Below are 22,746 nucleotides of genomic sequence, written 5' to 3'. Positions count from 1 at the left end.
ACCTAAACTAAAAGATTTTTGGAGGTAGGGTTCTTGACTACAAATAATACACTCTGATAATCTTTTCTTGAAATATGTCACTTTCTCATCAGGATGCAGTTGAGAAAAGAGTTTGGCTGTGCTAGTAGAAGGAAGTTGCTGAGGAGTAATGAAACTGTCTTGTGTCCTAATTATAAATAGTCTTTGAAATCATGGTTTCTAATGTTGAAAGCCAGTATCTACTAGATAGTATAGTAAAGCACTGGCTTTATTTTTTGGGGTTGTTTTTTTTTTTTTTTTCTTGGAAGTAAGTAGAAGAATCTGCTTGCAGTTGAATTCTTAACTATCAGGTAATGTCAGGGTTATAACCTTTAGTTTGAAAACTGCTGAACTGGAACAAATAAATACGTTTGTAAGAAAACAGCATACCTTGTACTCAGAGTCATTTGATATTTGGCTTCAAACAGACAAACAGATAATAATACCTAAGGTCATTCATTTGAGAATGTTTTCTACTTAAAAAAAAAAAAAGCCATTTACTGGTTTTGATCAGAATTATGGGAAGTTGAGAAATAGATCATGACCAAAACTGAGATCTCAAGACAGTTCAAATGCAGAAAAATGGTGTGTCCCCTTCTCCCATATCAAAACAAAATCTGGAGTACAGTCAAAATTAGTCCTTGTAATATTTATCTTAAGACAAGAAAATCTGTTAATTAAAAAAAGAAAGAGAATTGAAAGTCCCAAGAAGCCTTGAAGGAAAGCATACTCATGCAAAAATTAACTGGAGAAAAGTAGGGAAATTCAAAGCATTATTTATCTTTGAATGAAAGAGGAAAAAGCTTGTTGTGAATATTCAAGGTTTACATAATTGTATGTGCAAGATTACTTAATTGTACATAAAAATTATTGTATGTATAAATAACTACATAAGTTCATGATCATTGGAAAATATGTGGTCAAGGTGTTAATTTGACCTTGCTTACAAATGTCTTACACTTCTTGCCATTGATGTTTTTATTCTCTTTGTAGTCTGAAACATAACCTAAGAAGCTGACATTATAATTGTTAGTGCTTAAAAGTTCTGTGGTTTTTTTTTATCTGAAATGTTATCGAAGTTCTCAGTTGAAATGGGCCATAGGAAGTCTCTTCTTGGTTTTAAGACAATCAGGAAAGCTGTTCTTCACTTGTACTTTATTTGGTTGCCTCCATTACTGGAAACGTAACATTGATTCTTCATTGGAAATAAGACAAAAGTCTGTACTCTCAAATAGGGAACTTCTTTTAATGATTTTGTCACTTCTGAAAATTTCTCAAGTGACTTATCAAAACTAACCTTTTGCACAATTTTTCATAAATATAGGTTTTTTTAATGTCTAGTTTTATTTAAAGCTGCTGCCAAATCTTAATTTTTCAGGAAGAAATAAACTTGTGGCAAACTTGGTTTAGCTATGTAAAGTCCAAATTCAGGTCCTTAAATCTTGGTCTAGAAATGTAAACATGAAATAAATTATAAAGTTACTATGAATTCCAGGGTGCTCAATCTTTAGGATAAAATAACACTTGAATGATTCCACTAGATGATGCTGTAGAAACTGATGTGCTTTTCTCTTGCTAGGGGCAAGAGACTTCCAAATCTTGCTGGAAGTGTAATTGTGTGTGATGAACCAAGACAGCTTGTAAGAAGTTCTCATGCAGTTGCAAAATAAAAATTTTTACCTTCCAAAATAACAATAATGAAAGATAGGAATTGTTTTAATGCCACAGAGTTACCTTAAAAGGGAGTAATGGTTGGTGGCAAATGTTAATCCACTGTTTGATTTGTCAAATTCTGTGGGTTACTTTTGTTTTTAAGACTGCCTCCTAAAATAAAACTACTGCTAATATTTACTGTGGCACATCTTACTTCCTACTCTTTTGGTGAAGAAGGTAGTTTGGGGAAATGTGTGTGTTTTCTAAGTATTCTTTCTCTGAAATCAAAATATTGTGTGGCAAGAAAAGCATACTTGACATATGAGGGCTTCATTTCTGTATTTGAAGTTAATAGATTAGGTTGTCAGTCTGCTATAGGAAGAAGATTCCTTTCTTCCCCCCACCCACCCCAACATCTTCTGTAGCTTTCATGTAAATACTGTACATTGAGTCTGTGTGTTTTGTATTTTCTTGTTTCTTCCTTTTTCAGAGATGCTCAAAATCACGTGAACCTTACAGGCAATTTCTATTACTCTCAAAATGTGTTGTCCATTATAGATGGTACATGGAGGCTGGGTTTTCATGTAGGCATGTCTCAGACTAATGGATTTTATACTTCAAAAATACATCTGTACAGAGGCAACCAGCAGCTAAATAACGCCTTTGTGAGTGTTACTTTACAGTGAAATGTGGATCAGGCAACACAGTTCAGTTGCTTCATCTGTTGCTAAGTAACTTCATTATCAGACTGCTAAGCAGAAACAGAGAAAGAATTTATGTTCTGATTGTTTAATATACTAGGCATTTCACAGAAAAATAGACCCTCTTCTTTCTTTGAAATGCTGATTGTGTCATGTTAATAAGTGAAAGCTGCAAATAATAAAAGGGTGCAAAGGATGTGTGAAGAAAAAGTTAATGTTGCAAGGCTAACTTAACAATACAAGGTTGTTGTCTGCATAACTGTTTATGATTTGTACCTCTTCAAAATATGTTTATTTTTCCTCTGCCGTTTGAATGGAAGAGTAATTATATGTGAGGCCTCTCTTCTGAAGCATGCTGGTCAAATTGGGAACCAAGTGGAAAAAAAAATAATTTGTAGGACTTGCAAAGTGTGCCAGTATGTTGATTTGTCTTTCCTTATCTGTCCCCAAGCAGTCTGATACAATCAAACAATCTCACAGAAATTCAGTGTAAATGGAAGAACAGATTACAACTCTGTCCAGACAAAACTAAGAAATTTCCTAGCTTCTTGGTTGAGTTTAGTTGGAGTTTTATTTTATGGTCATGGCTGGAATTGAATGCTATGAGTATAACTTTCATGTTTGCCTCCTATGAATGATTAATGTGAATGTGTCTGATGGAAGATGAATTGGTTGATTTCATTGTTAACTTTGTACCAACCCCTTTTTTTGTCCTTCCACCCCAGATAGACAGTATGTAGCTTAAGCTGCAAAATCAAGAGAACTCTTCCACACTAATATGCAGTACTCGCTGAGACATGGAGTAGGGCTGTACTTAACCTGAGCTGTCAGAGAAAATTAACACTTTGCATTGCAGCCTTCACTAACTAGAAGAATGGAGCCCTAAGAGATTTTAAAGGTTTTGTGACTTCTTTGTAGAGAGATGCAGAACAAGTTTGTGACTACAGTACACCCAAAGGGAAGGATTGTTGCTAGAAGCAATTTTGTACAGGCAGTGTGTAAACTCTCCATTTCCTCATTATGAATAGGGTGGACCTAGATTTGGGAGTTCATTTTAGAGCTGGGAAAAACCTTCTCCACTTAGCTATGTTGATTTTACACACTGATTTCTTTTTCATTGTCTTTCCTTAACTGAGTGACTTAATGGCTAACATTATAATATAATGGTTGCTGAAACTTAACGGGCAGGAGTTATAGATTTGTACCTCCCTATTCCACCCAGTGTCTGTGTTTTTTCATGGTGAGTTAGATGTGGATGAGGAGAAGGAGCTTCTAAAGATGAAGGGAGGTGTAGTTCTAGATACTACAACAGGATGACAGCATTCCTATCTCTATACTTTCTTACCTTTTTCTCTTCTCTCTTTTCCAAGCTTGTTTAGTGGTAGATGAGAAATAATGCTGCAACTAAGCTACTACAGTTGTTTGGAGTGTTGGCAGCATTTCTCCCTTTCCAATAAAATGATCTTGTGAAGTAGATAACTTAAAGACAAATAATTTGTCTGATGGTTTCTAGATATGTTCATGAAGATGGTTATGGTCTAACTTGACCACCTTTCTAGTTCCTTGTTTGTCTTTTGACAGTATCCAGGAGCAGTATTTACCGTGAGTGGCGGACATTTCAAGATAACCAAATTTTGGCCCAGTTGGCAGTGTGTTTGATAATCTTTTTTTCATGCTTGATGTGTGAGAACATTTTTATAGTAAATATTTTACAGATAATTATTTAAGGATGGTTTTAAAGATGAGTGTTCTGTTAGTGTAGTGCCCACCTTTGCAGTTTGTAGCAGATAATGCAGAGTAGAAATTCCTGTTAACTGTGATGCTATGTTTGATAGAAACTATAATACTTAAGATATGTGAATAATATACTTTTTAGTTTCAGTAAAAAAGAATTAAGATAGACTAGAACAAACATTTTAGTTTTATGTCACATAATTAAATACTTATACCACTTTTAAAGTATTGACTGGAATCAATGTACAAAAATTTATAGGACAAAATAAACTTAATTTTCATGTTTTCTGAATAATCAGAGCATAGTGTAATCCGATTTATTTATGCTTATCTGTTTTACTGAGATTCCCCCACACATCCCTTCTATTTTTGACTTTGGGAAGCAGTTCTCTTTTTCTTCTTCATATATGTCAGCTACAAACCACTTACTTCAGCAGTGTGCCCTCTGCATGACACAGGGTAAATGTGGAGACGAGGGAGTACTTTGCCTTGAGCTTAGTCCAGGCAAATAGTTTGAGGAGAAAAGTCAGTGTTATGAGGTATTTATAAGCTGCACATCAACTGATGATATGAACTACTGAAGTTTAGAATACATAGAAATACCTTACTTTTTCACTGGTAACAAGTAAATGAAAGAGACTTTTGGGGAAAAAGATTCCTTAATAATGTGATTTCTCCGCCCTTCACCCCCTCCCCTCAACATATTCCATATACTTTTTAAATTTTTACACATAATTAAAACTGTTCTTCTGCTTGGGGAGATTTCAGAAGAACAATCATTTTCCCATGCTGCTTTGTCAATACTTTCCTAAAACACTTTCTAACTAGCTTTTTTCATTTTTTGGAGGTTGTGAAAAGAACTGTAGTTGTTCCAGACTTTTCCACTTCAATTATTCTTTTTTACTTTTATGAAAAACTCATGTTCTCCAGGAAAGTGCTGCTGGTTTTCTTTGTAGACAGAATACACATATAGGACTAGCTACTTGCTAAACATGTGCATACATATTCAGGAGGATGCCAATACTGAGATTGATTTCTCTACTGTATATCATAGCTTTGGACAATGATGCTTCATCTTCTGTCAAGTATTAGATTAGAGCTTTCTAAAGCAAAAACTTACAGATGACATTGTTGATAGTGTTCACTAGTAACGATAAAGTCCCTCTTGTATTTTAGTTTGTCAAACATGTTACATATGCACCCAAAACTACTAATGTACCGTAAAAATAATGTTCAGTGCTTTAAAAATGCATTGAATAACCATACTGAAACTAGCTGAGATATGGGAAAACATGCTTTCATAAGGACTGTTTGAGACATCTGTTCAGTATTAATAATCCTCATCAGAAAGTTAGTCTTTCAATAAGCCCTTCTGAAACATTCACTTTGTTTTTACAACAAAATAAAATGGTTCTATCATTTCTTTGGAAATCTGATACAACATTGTTTCTCAGAGTTTGATAATTTTTTTTGCTCTTTTGTTTGTAACTGTTGCATTTTGACTTGGGCAGTTTCTGTAATACTGTTCTTAAGGTAAAACGTTCATGGTGAGTTTGATTTTAATAGAAGGAAAAAAAGTGAAGATTGCGTGCTCGTGCATAAATATGTATTTGCTCTAAAGGCATTTCAACCTGTGCAGATGTCAGACTTATTTTCTATATAAATGTTTCTGAAAATAATCTGGCAATAAATATAATACTTTGTTGTCACCCTTAGGTGGCGGTATTGACTTTGTAGTGGTAAAAGGTCTTTGAGTCCTTGCTATAGGGAATTACCAATACACAGCAGATAACTTCTGAATATTGTGCTGGTTCCACAGATCCTGTTTTCTCTTCGGTTCAGCTGCCAGGATCGCTGTCTAAGTAGTTCTTAAATGTCTTCAGACTGTTAGCATAACAAAGCTTACTCAGCTAAATAGTGTCTGACTCTTGCAGTGTAGTTATGTGTATTCTTACTGAAGCATTAGAAGAGGTTTGCTTTGTGTAGCTCATTAAAGATTAGCAAAGAGGAAGGAGAAAACTGGTATAATTTGGGATATTGTGGGATATTTTGTATTCTTTTAAAATAGAATGAGTCTGAAGAACATACAATGGAAATGCATATATCTTGGAACGGGTTGCCCAGAGTGGTGGTAGATGCCTCATTTCCTGGAAACATTGAAGGTCAGGTTGGATGGAGCTCTGAGCAACCTGATTTGGTTGAAGATGTCCCTGCTTATTGCAGGGGGGTTGGACTAGTTGACCTTTTAAGGTCCCTTCCAACCCAAACCATTCTATGTTCTATACTAGATATACTGAGTATAAAGTGAATTATGTGAAACTAACTGCTACTGGAGATCCTGAGTGAAACCTTGGAGAAAACCAACTATTGTTCCTTGGTTTGCTTTTTACCCATTCCTAGATAAGACCACCTTCTGCAACATTTAACACAGTTTTGAACTCGTGGCTTTTTAAAGGCCAAGAATGCATTTTCTGGGCATGTGTACTTAGGAATACAACACAGGAAACTTTGCTTTTTAAAGCAAATTATTTTGTGTGCACCCTTGTCTAATAGTGTGGATCTTCTTAATTACTACATTAATTTTATTTTTTAATAATGTAAAACAAAACTACTTCAAGTGTCTCACTCTTCAGTTATATTTCAATGGTATGTGTCAGAGAGGCAAACTAATTTTGGTTAAGCCCTTGGTATCAGATAGACTAGGAACCCCTTAAAGCAACAATTTTCAGCTTAATACTTAACACCACATTTTGGGTTTTAAATGCAGTACCTTAAGTTATACTGAAAGTATTTTTCTGTGTCGTATTGTTCAAAAGACATCTCTGCAGGAAGAGATTTTAGTAAAGAGTTGCAAGGTGTGGGTTTTTGATTTTTTTTCTTGGTTTTTTTTTTTTTTTTAAACCTTTGCTAATGCTTTCATCTTTTTGTATGATTTCTGTTCCCTGTCCTCCCACCTCCAAATGTTTGTCGTCAGTGGTGAAACTTTGTATTTAAGCAGGTGAAAAAAAATTTTCATTTTATCATGAACTCGTTGTTTGTGAAACTCTTCAGACTGACAGCATTGGAAACTGAAGTCCTCTTTTTGTCCACTAAATGGGTACAGCGTGAGCAGCAGCAGCAGCAGTGCAAGCTTTACCCCACTGCCCCACTAAAGTGCTGCAAACCCTGACCTAGAGAGACCTCTAGCAAGGGATAAGAGGCTTGTTCAGTCTCCATGCTCACTCAGTCTTTACTGTGGCTGATAGTTGGTAGATATCCACATCACAAAAGCACCAGCAACTGGACTGAAAGCACCAGCTCATTTCATAAAACTACCAACCATTTGTCAAATGATTAACTTAGTTACCACACAGACCTGGGCCACTTGTAGAAGTGAATGGCTCCATATCCCATTGCCAGTTCCCCGAGTTCAGTCTCTTTATAAATGTTAGTGCAGCTTCTTTATACTATATACTATGCAGGAAGAAAATGTGTGTAGAGGCTGTAATGTTCTTGTAAAGCTAGTTGTATACCCCTTTCAAATGCTGGACTGTACATATAAATACTCTGGCTTAATAATAAGGTCAGCTATATGATTTCACTACTCTGCTTTTTTTTCTTTTTTTAAACAAGTACTGCATTTATTGAGCTTATTAACCAACTACTCAGTGTTATGAGTTGACTTGTCATGTATAGTGTAAGTGTGTGTGTGTGTGTATACCTATATTTTAAAAGCAACTAAGAACTGGAGTTGTAATCTGTATTGTTGCATTAATTATGTTTCTTGACTCTTGGTGGGTTACATGTGGTAGATTAATGGCTCTACCTACTCTACAGTTTAAAATACTTAAATTTTTTATATTCATATAAAATTAGGTATTATACCACTTACAGTAATTCTTTATGGTGTAATTTGTTACTTTTTATGGATGTTTTATGTATAAAAATGTGTAGTACATATGCTGTAAACTACAATAATGACAAACTGAGGGATGGAGTAAAATAGGAGTGGAAAAGTGGGTGATACAGAACTTTTTTCTACTTTTTGGTCAACATTATAAGATGAGTATTCATTTGATTGATACTTGCAGGTGATATATTTTGCATACAATTTTAGAAAAGGTTAAATACATTTATTTATACATTCAAGTAATTTCTGCTCACGCCTGCGCATTAATGATGGACACATTAGTGAACTTGTACATTAAACTTACAAACTACTGTAACAAATAATATTCTCAATATTGAAGATTCAGGTACTAAAAATCCAAATGGATGGAGGTAATGTGAAAAACCTAAAAGCAACCTACGAGCAAATTGCAGCAAGGTGGGAGTTTTAAATATGAGTCAGTTTTTATGCTTTCTGTATAGTTATTGAAAGAGCCATTGTATATTGTAATTGAAATAAATACCAAAGGCAATGGCAGTACAGAAATGAATAGTATTTATAGGGTATTTCTATATTTCTAGAGCATGCAATGTTTTGTTTTTATTAAGTGCTATGTCAAACTGCAAATAGAAAGTTAAAATGTAATTAGTAGTCAGCTCAGAAGATGCCCGTACAATTTCTTTACTGTTGTGGTATTTTGTCTAATTTGACCTGTTAGCATTTTATGCAAAAAGAATGAATGTAAGTAAAAGCAAATTAATAGAAAGTTGCAATAGCACATTACCTTTGAAAGGGCTTTTACTGAAGCTGCAAAACCTCTGTAATAATATGTAACTGCTATACTGAAAAAGATATATTAAGTGAAATTTTTTTTTCCTCTGGATTCCAGTAATTAATAAATTTTATGAGAAAATTGATGTTTCAGTCTGCTTACTGAAGTGATAAATTGTTAATGAACTAAGCAAAATGCTTAAGTTTGATTATGTAGGGTAGTTTTATACAAAATTTTAATGGATATAGTAGATCTTGAATTAAACCAGAGTGTAGGCACTTACTTGGGTTTTTTGTTTGTTTGTTTTCTGGGTTTTTTTTTGGCTTTTGTTGCTGCTGTTGAACAAGTTATTTGAGCTTTTAATCTAATTCAAAAACTTGGTGACTGGGGTTTGGTAGTTGGATATGGAGCCTTCTTGATTGTTTGAAATGTCCATAGTTAATTGCCATTTGAGTCAGTGGACCAGGTATTATTGCACTACTTTAGTCACAAATAGAATTCCATGATACTAGAGTGAAAAATCTTTCCACTAAAACATGTGTTTTAATAGTATGTGTGCTGCTAGATATTAAAGTCACCTAAACTGAGTTGTAACAAAAATCTTCAACTTGTGGGGTTTTTTTGGGTGGGGAGGGAATGGGTTGTTTTTGTTTTTTTTAATCTAGTGATATCTGGTGGCAGAGATGCCACTGGCAAACTCCAGATAAATCACTTGTAGTTCTTAATTTGTTAGGTCAGTATCTTGACCTGTGTTGTACTTTGTAAAAATCTTCAGCCATTCACTTAAAGATAGCAATAAATCAAACCTGATAATATTGCTTCCAGTGAGCTGTGATGCTTACTGAAAGAGCTCACAAGTATGATGCTGTGAGGCAAATCCCTAAAACTGTCAGTATCATTATTTTAAAATGGTGGTAATTTGCAGCCATCAAAGATAATACAAATAAGTTTTTATTTGTATAGGATGAAGGCAAGATTATATAAAAATAATGAATGAAAGACAGGCATCTTTGTTTATATCATCCGTTCCAGCAAATTCCATTTGAACTTTTTATCTTTATGAAACTAGAAGAATGAACTTGTCAAATTTCTGAAGCTGTATGTAAACACCTTGTTTCCCAAAGAACTTAACTGTAACTTTACATAGCTCGAAGTTTTAAGTATGAGAGATCAAACACAGTTTGTACACAGTTAGGTGTAATGGAGGTAAGCTGTACAAATGTCTACATTCCTTCTCCTCGTGCTGGTATAGTGGCCAGTATCTGGGAACAAATACACTTATCTTTCACAGATATCTTGAGGTGCTCTTCCAGGTAGTTGTGTTCAATAAAATATCACATTATTGGCATGTATGTTACCAGACAAATTGAGTGGGCATAGAGAAGGAACTGCTCAAATTATCCTAAATACTGTCTTTTTTGAGTCAAGGTTAAATTGTTTTAACTTTTGAACTGCAACATCAGTGCCCCAGATGCATGAATTTTTGGATTTACACTTAGCTGGAGGCTTTGCATTGTAAATTTATCATCAATATCTAAACCTGGTTTTGGTGTTCCACTTTATGTGCTTTCACCATCCTAGAAATTTCAGCCTTATTTGCTGTCGATTTTGCTGTGGTCTTTCCACTGTCGTTATTCTTTTTATGCAGAATGCTAATGCTTAAGAAACCTTGTTTGTCTGGGCTTTAGACATAGGTACTATTGTACTTACTGTAGCCAATTGTGAACATCCTGTTCTGCCTTTCAGAGCTATGTGCAGCTTTGCCCCAGTATTTTTCCCAGAGTCCTTAGCTTAGTGTTTTTCCTTTCTTTTGTTTTGCATGGTAACATTTTAAAATTTTCCTCATATTAACCATTTGAAAGTTCTGTTGTGTCTGAGGCTTTCCTAAAGATTGACTTACTGGTTTGGTCTTCAAACACCAACTTGTGACTGTCTTCTGGTCTCCTTGCTCCATTGCATCCAAATGTTTTTTTTGTCTGTGCGGGCTTTGTACCTATGCAGAAATTACTGTTTTCTAAAAATATGAAATTATTTTTACACCTTTTAAGTTTTTCGAGGGTTGAGTGTTATATGTCTGTCTGGGACATGAATGCATGACTGCAACTAAACTGACTGTTGGAATGATTTTGTCAGTGTATTGGTTTTGGCTGGGATAGAGTTAAATTTCTTTATAGTAGCTCATATGGTGCTAGGTTTTGGATTTGTGACCAAAACAGTGTTGGTAACTGAGTAGTGCTTACTCAGAGTCCAGGCCTTTTCTGCTTCTCACCCCACCCCACCAGCGAGCACGCTGGGGGTACACAAGAAGTTGGGGGGGCACACAGCTGGGACAGCTGAACCCAACTGACCACAGGGATATTCCACACCATATGGTGTCATGCTCAGCAGTAGAACTGGGGGAAGAAGGAGGAAGGAGGGATGTTCAGAGTTACAAAGTTTGTTTTCCCAAACTGTTAATGTGATGAAGCCCTGCTCACCAGGAAACAGTTGAACACCTGCCTGCTGATGGGGAAGAACGAATGAATTCTTTATTTTGGTTTGCTTGCATGTGCAGCTTTTACTTTATCTAATGAACTGTCTTTATCTCAGCCTGTGAGTTTTCTCACTGTTAGCCTTCTGATTTTCGCCCCCCATCCCACTGGGGGCGGTGAGCAAGTGGCTGTGTGGGGCTGAGCTGCTAGCCAGGGTGAAACCACAACAGTGGAAAAGATAGTGCTGGTGTTCCATCTCCGACCAGTTTGGTAAAATTATAAGAATGGTTTGAGAATATCTTCTGTCTGAACTATGAAAATGTAACTTAGAAAAAAAACTCTAGGTTACAAAATAATGGTGAAAAAGATGTGAGTGGGAAGTAATTATTTTTTAATATTTTTCTGCTTAAACACAGAGAAAACATCTGAACTGTGTATAAGCTGAAATGTAAAATGGTAATAACATTTTGAAAGGTGAACAAAAAAATCGTTGCTACTCTAAAGATTGTCTAACTAGTACTTAAATGTCATAGGACAGCATTGGTATTCAGAGGGCTAATCTATACAAGAAATAAGTTTGTTTCTCTTAGGCTTCAGAGTGTTTAATTGAGAATGAAAGAGACACATGCAAATAAATGCTCTCAAATGAACTTGCCTTACTGGTAAGGGCTAAACAGTAAAAAAGACAAGCTATATCAAGCTATAACTTGATATTCCAGCTCTTAAGAGATGAATGCTGTGTAGGGTAGAAGAGTATCTGGGAATATTTGTGTATCAAATCTGCCATGCTGGAATTGTTGGTATGCTCTGGTTGTGTTTACCGGGACAGCTGACTTCTGCAATAGTTAGTGTTCATCACAGGAGAGTGTAATACTCTTCCATCTATCTAATTCTCCAGGAATATTTGTTTCTGACAAATGTGGCTATCTTAAAAGTAATACGCAATTTTTCTAATTTCTAAAAGTTGAAACTAGATTTTTTTTTGTAGGTAAGCACTGCAACTTAATTTCTTTGCTGAACTACATGGAAAGGGGACATAATTATTACTGTTCTTACTGGTTAACCTGTTTGTAGTTGTATGCAGAAGACATATGATTATGGTTTTCTTGATATAAGCTTGTCATGCAGAAAAGTTAGGCTCATGAGTGTAAGGAGTAATTACTAGTCTCTTTTACACCAGAAAATCAGCATTTTTGTAAAAGCAGCTGTTGATTTTGAACACAAATGTTACTGAAGAACTACCATTTCATTTAATATTACTGTCTGTGCAGTTTGTATTACCTACATAAATATAGCACAACAATTTCCATTTTAAGACCTTAAGTTTTCAGTTGCATATAACATTCCCTCCTTGACTACTTTGGACAGAAATTTCCCTTCTAGCTAGTGAGTATGTGTGTGAGCAAATATTTTGCTTAGAAAAGTTCTCATTTTTCACAAAAAAAGTAAGAAATCTATATGAATGTCTGCTTATGAATCCTTAAAATTCAGGTTTTCTGTACTAATTGGCAGGAAAACCACCAGAGTATAAAGGATGTACTTTTTCTCTTTTATTGTCCTCTGAAAAATACAGCTTCCCTATGTTCAAGCCAAGGTTTGAAAACAAACAACACTATTTTCTGCCTATACATACTGTCTATGTTAAAGAGAATTCATTTTGAAATGGATTACTTGGCTAGGTTACATATAGAGTAATGTGGCATGACATGGCACAGTATGAACATTTTGTCTTCAGGGTCTGAAAAGGCCAGATGTCTAGAAATTGTCTGGATGCTAGGGTCTGCTGTAAGTGTAGGATCGAGGAAAAGCAGGCAGTTGTGGTTTTGTGTTGTTTTTTTTGTTGGCTTATTTTTCCTCATCTCTGTTTTGTACCTTGGTGGTTTTATGTCAGGAACATGGAAAAATGAGGAAACTGGGAGGCTCTTGACTCTCTCTCATGTAGAGAATGGATGCAACAGTTTAAGAAGAGGTCCCACTCTTCTCTGAAAGGCTTTCCATCCCTGTAGCAAAAACTAGTAGAGGTAATGTGCTGAAGAACAGACCAATGCAGTACCATATACCCTCCCCCCCCCCCTTTTTTTTTTTTGGCAGCCTTGAGATGCCAAGCTTTTGTGTTGGAAAAATTAAGAATAAAGTTGCTTGGTGGTGGGTTTTGGGTGGGTTTCTTGTTTGATTGGTTGGTTTGGGGGTTTAAAAAACCCTGGGCCTGGGACTAAAAAGAATGAGAAAGGTTCTGGAAAAGCCTTGCTGGTCAAGTCTTAAAGACTAATAAACTACAATTGCTTTCCCAGAAGTCTTATGTTCTGTGATACTGACAAGAGACTTTACAAGAGGTGGTCTAAACTTTTTTTTTTTTTTACGTGGATCCCCTTAAAGTTGAGGCTAGGCCTAATCAGAGGACAGGTCAGTCATCATATAAGTGACACTGCTGTCCAGACGTATCCAGTCTTACAGCCCATTCTGCTTTTCTCTGGTGGAGAAGAAATGGGGAGTGGTGGTCAAATTCCCCCCAAACCAACTTTTTTTTTTTTTAAATTTTTGGGACATGTTTAAGTCACCAGTGTTACCAGTGTAACTTCTGAGAGTAAACGTAAGCTACCTTTATCACAGAGAATTACTAATTCCTATTCCTCATGATCTTGTCTTAAAGAAAAATAAAAAAATACCCAAGTAATATATGGATGTGGAACCAAAGGTGTAGATTATTAGCATCAGACTATCTTGGGAATATTCATTCTTGAAAATGTTCCATGGTATATAGTTTCCTCAAATGAAAAGGTATGTGTGGGGAGTCACATCTTAAAACACTGAGTTTGCTGATAGGAATGATGAAAAATGGTTTTGAATTAATCTTGAAAAGTGAAATCTCAGACAGCTGTACAGCACAATGTGAAAAATTAAATCACTGCTAAACTGAAGTGTTTTTTGCCATAGGTGAACTTCTACTGTATAGACTGCAGGTATAAATCAACACAGATATTTTGTGTTTTATCTTATGGTACCGAGTGTATTTTATGAGCATTTACCAATGGATTTCAGTTATACAAAACCGTCTTCAAAAAAGACAAATTTGTTACGTAGAGTGAAGGCTAAGACCTGGCTAGTAGACAGATACCCACTCCATGATGGTGCCTCATTTATAACTTGGGGAACTTTTAACTTAATTTACATGTACTCTGATGTCTTCATGAAGTCTGATCTATTATATTAACATATATATATATTTATCAACTAAACCAAAATTTTTTACCAGTCAGTTGTTAAACTATTTCTGTATGAATTTATGAACCAGCAAGTGCCAAAATCAGTTCTTAGACTTTTTATATGTGAATTACACAGGTAGTGAAGCTTTAAATTACTCACTACCCAGTAGCTGCTATTTGTACAGTACTTGAATTGCTGTTGGAATTGAAGGCATTTTGTTATGCAGTATTCATGTTGTTGCTTGTTTTCCTCCTTTTAAACGCAAACTTAATATTATGTAAATAATTTCAGTATCAATTTACAAAATGCTTAGAATTGCTATTTTAAAATTTATTTAGTTGAAGCAAATTGTATGCATCTGTAGGGTGAAGAACTCTACTATGTCAAAATTGTGGTGTGTGTTTGCATTTTTTTTTTTAAAAAAAAGGGCTCAACACACAACATTATTTGGTGAATCTTGTGAGTCATTGCCAGTGTGTGGTGGTTCTGATGAATTGAGGCTGACAGTTCAGCCTCAATATTCTATTTCTGTTACTACGAATGTGTTTTTTCTGACCACTGCGAACTGCTTGGAGTGGGGGCAGAAAGGAGGAATTTTCTTCTACCTAATCAGTGTATATTTCAGGGAAACTATTTATTTGTTATTGTAATCAAAATTGGACTGTGGAGTGGTTTTAGAGTCTCTTAGCTTTTTCAAAACTCTCTCTGCTCCCCAGCTGAGCAGACAAAAACAGAATTCCAAAGCTTCAGATAAAAAGAAAAATTGGACTCTTCTGTTGAATGAGAACTTTGATTTAACCATAGCAGCATTAAATGCTGACCTTAATTAAAAAAAAAGTAAACTTTTATACAAAGTACAGGATTTTTTTATTCTTTCTGTAGCTATGTTTTTTATATATCCACATTTTTTTCTTTTTCATTTCTCCTCTGAAAGTTAAATGACTTTGCAGAGGTTTTATCTTCGTTACTGAACCTGATCTAGTTGTTATACAAATAGCCTGTCTTTTCTTTTAGTAGCTAATTCATTTTTTTCTGTGTAGTGCAAGTGGTCTGAATCAAAAATGTTTATTGAAAGTTATTATTTGTCTCACAAATATTTTTTTTATTATTCTGTCTTGCAAACTGAAGGAGGCAAAGGGCTTCTGTCTTTGCAGACCTTAATTCCTTTTCAAATTCAGGTAGTAGATTACAATTATGATACAACCCCATAGTTCTCACCTTGTTATTCAGTGTTACTAAGATCATTTTAAGTTGACTGAAGTTATCCTCACCCCCACACCCCCCCATTCCTTCTGTTGAGCACATTTCTCTTTGCCTGGTATAATTTCACAACGTATTTTCAGTTTTCACTTATTGACACCAAGTTTGTTCAAGGTCACTTTGGTTACCTTTAAGGCTGTCAGATGCCATTAAGAATGGCATCCTTCCACTGCCCAGTAAAAAAAAAAAAAAAAAAAAAAAAAAAAAAAAAAAATTCAGAAAGATTGCTGTTTCTCATCAGAACAAGAGTGTTAAAACTTCTGTAAAGAGGAAAGAGAAATTACCAGCAAGAATCCCCGAGTTAAGGGCACCCAGCTGACAGTAGGACCTGTTCTGCTTTGCACAAAGCAGTTGTTCACTAGGATTTGATCTGTAGAGGACAAGCTGGTGGGGGGCATGGGGGAGTTGAGGTGTTTTTTTTACTTTTGCCCTCCTACCACGCCACCCTCCTGGAGTGGTAATAGGAGGTGCGAACACGTTTTATGTACTGTTACTGAGTGCATGTGTTAGAACAGCACTGAGTGTGTAGGCCTGGCTTACATGTAAGACAGACTCAGACTTGGCATTATGCTGACCTCGTTCAGATGGCTTCTATTTAGTCTAAAGTAAACATTGGCCTGAAATAAATCCTGTATTGATACAACTTTCTTCTCAGTCACTGTAATGTACCTCAGTGTCCAGGCTGCAGAATCTGTATGCTGTTCTTGTTTGACAGGGAAAACATGTCCCTCCTTATTGCAGTTGATCATCTGTTGCCATGAAAGCTGTAATTTCAGTGAACTTTTTAACTGTTTGTGGAAAAATATCTAGCAGTCTCTAAATGCCTGCTGTCTTTATAATTATTGCTTTGAATTACCTTTCAAGATTGCTAAACTTAGGTTTTGTTCTCTTTTCATTGTCTGAGTTTTTTTTAATTCCAGAAGTATTTGCCTTCTAGGCTATGTTTAAAGTTTTACATAAGTTGCCATATGCAAAGATGTCTCATCAGTTTTATTCATGTGCATTTTGTTATATTCTGTTCAGATAAGCCAAGAAGTATTGCAGATACGTTTTGTTTTCTTTTCCTTGGGTCTTGCAAATGTTTTTGTCCTCCTCATGATTTTCTTTTAAAGCCTGTGGTTTCATATTTTAATTCAAATCAGAGAAAGATCTGTTCCAGTTTAATTCTCACACTTTGTATACTTGCTCTCTCTGTATTCTTTTGTTCTGAAGATCTATTTTGTATCTGTTATGTTCATCCAGTAACCCACTTTTTAGGTTTTAAACCCCCCATTTGCAACAAAGATCATGTAGGGGTAGACAGTGACATACAGACTTAAATTGTCAGGCAAAATGTGATAGTTTTATTTGAAAATGCTGAATTTTGTCAAGAAACCATGGTGGTATTAAAACCTTGGAGAATCATTGTCTGTCTTACTTTTAAGGTAACCAGCTTCCTTAAATACAGTCATAGGATTGCAGTGCTTTAGCATTCCCAATTAGTGCCTTGCACAAAGCCTGTCAAATCCATCTGTTGTGGTGTCTTTCTTTACCTGTTATGTTTTTTTGTCTGATTTTGCAAGGATGGACTTCACTATTCAGTAAATCATAGTGGCCTAGAGCTTCTTGATGGAAAAGGACTGAGCAGAGACCTCATTTTTTAGAAATTCTTTGACTTCATTTCAGGATTATTCTAGGATGCATGTGGAGATGTCAGCAGGTTATGATGCACTATTGCTGTGCATGATTATAATGCCACATGAAGTTCAGCAGGCCTCGACAGATACTGTTGCAGCTTTTCAAACATCAACAGTTTGATTCTAGAGTTTGACTATTATTTTTAAGAGGAAATAATTGGAAAAATGAGTTGAATTTTCAACAGAACTTAGTTCAAATTTAGATAGTGACTGGAGGTACTGGTTCTGACTTGTGTAAGTGTTAATTAGACCAACAGCTCTTCAGAAAATCTGATTTCAGTTTTGGAAATTGAGCAGTTTACATGATTGGGTTCCTAAACTCACGCTTAAGTCCTTAAAGAGTTATTTCCAAAGACTCTTAGTGTGCTCAGTTCCTATTAGTTTTGCAACACTCTGTGAAAGTCAGGACCCTTTTATTTAGGGTATCAAATGTGTAATCTTTAAGAATAGACTCTGACCCATATCATGCAAATCTATGTTTACACAGTAGTGGAAAAGTGAGATTGTATCCTTTGTGCTGTGCGTTTCAGTTCTTTAACTGGACTTCCAGACCAAAAAGGCTTTATATCTTTCAAATATATGTTACTACACTGAAATTCATAAAATACCATTAAAATACTTGTAATTAAAAGCTAAAACAAAATCCATTTTGTCTTATTTTGTGTAGTATAACCTGTGTAGTTTTCATCCTTTTTTTATACGTTCTCCAAGTAACATGATCTGATTTAAAATCCTCTACTTTCTTTACCTGCTGTTAAAGCACACAATAGTTCTAAAGAAAAATATGGATATAAAGAACTCATTTAACTCTGAAACACTTTTTGTCAATAAAACAAAAATCATATCCTTCCTCTCTCACTTTGTCTGCCCTTTCAGTGCTACTAGCCAGCTGGCCTTTAGTGACCTCCTACAACATTAACTGGAAAACTTTAATAATAATAGTTGGAAAAAAGAAAAGTGCTCCTCAGTTTAACTAGAGGACATTCACTGGCTTTTCTTTTCCAGGGAAAGAGGATTTAAACAAACTTTCCATAACATTTGTTGGATGTGTATTTCATAGTAACCACCATGAAGTTCACCGCATTTAAGGAGACGATGAAGCCGAGATGAAAAGATATAAATTCATGAAGGCTCAGCTTCACAGCTGGTGTATAATCCTTTCTGTTGTTACTGGTGCCCTGGCTCCAGTACCTAGCAGAACAAAGGGAGCTGAATTGGAAATGGTGGGAGCTGGGGAGCCTTTCGCTGGCAGCACATCTCATGGCCATAGGCCTTGTCAGGGCGCAGTGTGATACCCTTTATTCTGGGTGACAGATGCGAGGTGGGTTCTGCAAGGGGGAAGTCATTACTAGCATGAGGGCAGTGTCAGATCAAAAGTAACCAGCGATCAAACAAGGTAAAGGGCTGTGGAAAACAGGCTTTCTGTCTGGCCTCAGCACCTGCCGGATCACTGAGGGGAATAGTCCTTGTGTGTCAGGTTGCGTTGATTCCCTTTGATGTACGGTGAATGAGTGAAGATGGAAACTGAAGTGGAGAGGGAATAGTTTTATTTCCCATTTCTTCAGGGCAATTAAAGGTGCTTTGCTATGTAATGCTGATATGGACTTTACCCCTCCCCACCCCCCAATAATGTCTGAAAGACCCGTGTTTGAAGTGAAACGTTCAGGGCTTGGGTTTTCTGTTTTCAGCCCTGTGTCTCACTGATGAATAAAAAGGATGCAGAAATAAGGAATGGCTTCCTTAGCATTGAAAAATGGCATTGCATTTTGATGACTGAGGAAAAAAATGACATTAATAATTTATTTTATTTTCCTGTAGAAAATGAAATTGTTGTAATTGTATTATTTTTTTCTAAGCCATTTAATGATTTACTGCATACAAGAGATTAATACCTTGTGGTTTTGCTCAGAACTTCAGGATTTAGGTTTTTTTGTTTGTTTGGTGTACTCATTAAGGCATGTCTCAGGCTTGGTTTCTGCATTCTGTTCAAAATTTCATAAATTTGTCAAAATTTGTTTTTAACAGGAATCAGGATGTAGAAGCATATGCTACAAGTACACACATCGTATTTTTTTGTGTGAGAACTTTTACTATAATTCAGAATATAAGGTCTAGCTAGCTATAAAGTAACTACAAGTGAGTACCTATTAACATTTCAAGTGTGATGGTAATATGCCATACTTGGTGTTCCACAAATAGTGTTCCACTTGTGAAATATTTATCTATATATAAATATATATATATACACACCTCCAAAACATAAGTTATTTTATAGCTTTGATGGTTTTTCATGGTGTTTTCATGACATAATTCTGTAAATTATTGTATTTTATTAAGCAAACTTACTGGAACTTAAGCTAACTTCCTTATATCTGCATCCTTTTTATTCTAGTAAAAATATTTTACGATATCTTTTGTTATGGGTGGCTGTCTATATATAGCAAAAGTAATAATAAAAGCTATTTCCTTAGGAGGCATAATTGTCACATTTCAATTATAAATTTGTTTTCCCACTCTCATAAGTATCCATATACATCTTGTAGGGTGTGTCTTATTGAAAATATATTTTAATTAAATCAAGTATTAGAAATTATTGTTTAGTTTACTTAACAATTACATAATCCTTTTTGCTGCTAAATATAATTTAGATTTTCAATGTTTTCTAAAAGAGATTCCCAGCTCTTTTGTCCTAATGAGTATGTTTTGTTTTTTTGTTAAATCTAGAAGTGTGACTGTATATTACTAGATATTTCAGGGTAAAAGGATCCATTATTATCTCCCTTGATAACTTAGAATAAAACCAAAATGAAACTTGCTTAAAAGAACTCCAGCAGTTTTATTATCAATTGGAAAAGCTTTACATAGCTCAGTATTGACTAAGCAAAATTGAAATGTCTGTGTAGCTCTGTAAGCATTGGAAAGAGTGCAGAATTAACAGAAACAGTAGTAATTGCACTATTGCAATGCCCCAAAAATACTGATGTTCTGAGATCTTTCTGTACATTTGTGTACATTTTGTTCTTGATTGTGTAATAGTTCAGCTTTCATGCAACTGTTCCAAGTTTTACATTAATTGACCTCAGAATCTTCCATTTTGAATGACTGTGTGGTTTAAAATACTAATTTTCACATATACAATAATTGCAATCAGTGACTAGTATTCGTATCTCTTTTGGAGAAAAGCGTATTTAGTTTTGCTTATTCTTTTAATCTCTGAGCTACAGAGAAATAACTATAAATCCACCAAAAAAGAAAGTTCAAAATGCATTTTTGTATTCAAAGAGGAGGTTGTATATGGTTTTCATACTGTTGTAATCTAGATAAATGGGAATGAATTTGCTATGCATATGTGACTTCTTTATTATTTCTGTTATTGTTATTATTAAATAAAGTGGCACTCGCAATCTTTAGGTTCCTGTGAGCAGTAAAGTATAATACAAGTTCAGCTGTGGTGCCATCTGAGTCCTCATAGTAATCACTTTGGCCTAAAAATTTAGACAAACCCTATTACATTTTGCTTATAGTTTTTGTTCCCTTAACAGATTTATCATTTAAGATCTAGCTTCAGCTGGCGTGTTTGTCTTCTGAAAGTTAATGTTCCAATTGGCAAAAAGTAAAACCCTAGCCAAAACAAAAATGTCTTCCAAAATTTGTTCTGCATTCTATTTGGATTTGCAAGCCATGGGAAAAAAAACTTGTGTGAGACCCTTCTGAAGGAAATGGGCTGTTTGTCTTTTTTTTTAATTTTTTTTTTCTTTACTTCTGTATAGACTCACTAGAGGTACTTATGTGATATACACATTTTGTAAGTTGTGTGGCTCTAGCTTTAGGCTCAAATTAAAAACCAAAAAACCAGACACTAGAAAGTGCCAAAAATTTATAAATAATGCAGCCTTCTGTATTAGGCTAATTTTGTTTATCTTGAGTTACTTCTCATAAAGCATTGCATAATTTTAGAGGTATCTTTCATGTGTCTAGGAGTTGAGGTCTTTTTCATGTTATTAGATTATTCTGAATTGTTGTTCTGCCTCCCTCCATTGATGTGTTTTGGTTTTCTTTTTTTCAAAAAAAAGGTTTTCATTGTAAAAAGTCTGCTTTTTAAAAGTAACGTGTGCCTGTGCATGTGCTTTTTAATCTACACTATTTAACATTTTGTTCTTACATGCTTATCCAACTTAAGTCTAAAACCATAATGACTTGTGATGATAAATGCATGATTAGTTGCAGGGAATATGGAACTCTCCAGGCTTTATGTTAGTCTTTTGTATGCTGAGTCTCTCTACATTTGTTTCAAATTTAGATGCCTTCCTCCTTTTTTCATAGCATTTCTACCTTGTTTAGAAAGGTGAGATTGAAGCCTCCTTCCATGTTTATTTATTTTTTTTTTTAATTCTGAATGTGTTAAGAATTTGCTTTATTTAGATTTGCTTTACTGTTGGATCACATTTTTCCACTAGAAAGCTAAATAAGTTTGTGCAGTGTTAAAATGGAAGTTCTGAATCTAGCAGGAATACTGAAATAATCTGAGCTTCTCAGGGAAGTTACCATAAGAGAAATTTGGGTAGATGTAAAACTGAGAAAAATATGACTAAAAAAAAAAGGTAGATGGATATCTTCATTACATAGCTAACAAGCTAATCAGAACATTAGACCACAGAAAAAATAAAGAAGTCCATCAGCCAGCCTTTTTATCTAATAGTTGCTAGAAAGGTGTAAATTAAACCTTTCTGCTTGTTGAAAATGAGCAAATGAACAAAGAGTCCTCTATGACCATCCAAGTCCCAAAACAATGGTTCCTTATTTTTAGTGTGCTGTAATTAGAGAGGGAAATACCACATTAAAAGTGTTTTAGCTAATGCAGGTAAAGATCTTTGAACTTGGGAGAAGAAATTGAAGGGGAAGATAGATTTAGAACACTGAATAAAAATACTTCTAGATATCAAATGTGTTAGAAAAATCACTTAAAGACAAATAACTATTGAAATATGTACTAACTTAAAGGTAGAAATTAACTGTATTAAGTTTACAATTCTGAATCACACAGTCATGTAGTGATAATAATCCCACCTGTATATTCAGGTTTTTTTTAAGGCAGTGGTTGGCTCTTAATCTGGTATAAGCCTTGTTTATACTACTTACTGTGCGAGAGCATTGCTGTGGTATAGGAACAATAGCAACTAATAGGAGTCAAAATGGTCATTCTGTTCTACACCATTTGGTTGCATAGCACAAAACTTGGCATAATGGCATTTGAATGTTATGTGTGGTCTTAATCTGGCATTAGTATGTATGGAGTCATCCATCAGTAATATAAGCATAAATTATTTTACTTATTAAATGAATTCAGAAGTAGTTTGTGTACTGATGGGTGTTTAATTCTGTAGTCTTT

General features: G+C 34.9%; 1 protein-coding gene across 7 annotated transcripts in view; it reads left to right on the top strand.

The window, feature by feature from the left end:
- FBXL17 (F-box and leucine rich repeat protein 17) overlaps window positions 1–22,746 on the top strand; it is a 290,228-nt gene that overhangs the window by 16,429 nt on the left and 251,053 nt on the right. The gene's annotated exons all lie outside the window — the stretch shown is intronic.

Source organism: Buteo buteo, chromosome Z (assembly GCF_964188355.1).
Source record: "Buteo buteo chromosome Z, bButBut1.hap1.1, whole genome shotgun sequence".
Taxonomy (NCBI): domain Eukaryota; kingdom Metazoa; phylum Chordata; class Aves; order Accipitriformes; family Accipitridae; genus Buteo; species Buteo buteo.
The sequence above is the reverse complement of the archived record's forward strand: the minus strand, read 5'-3'. Positions and strand labels throughout refer to the sequence as shown.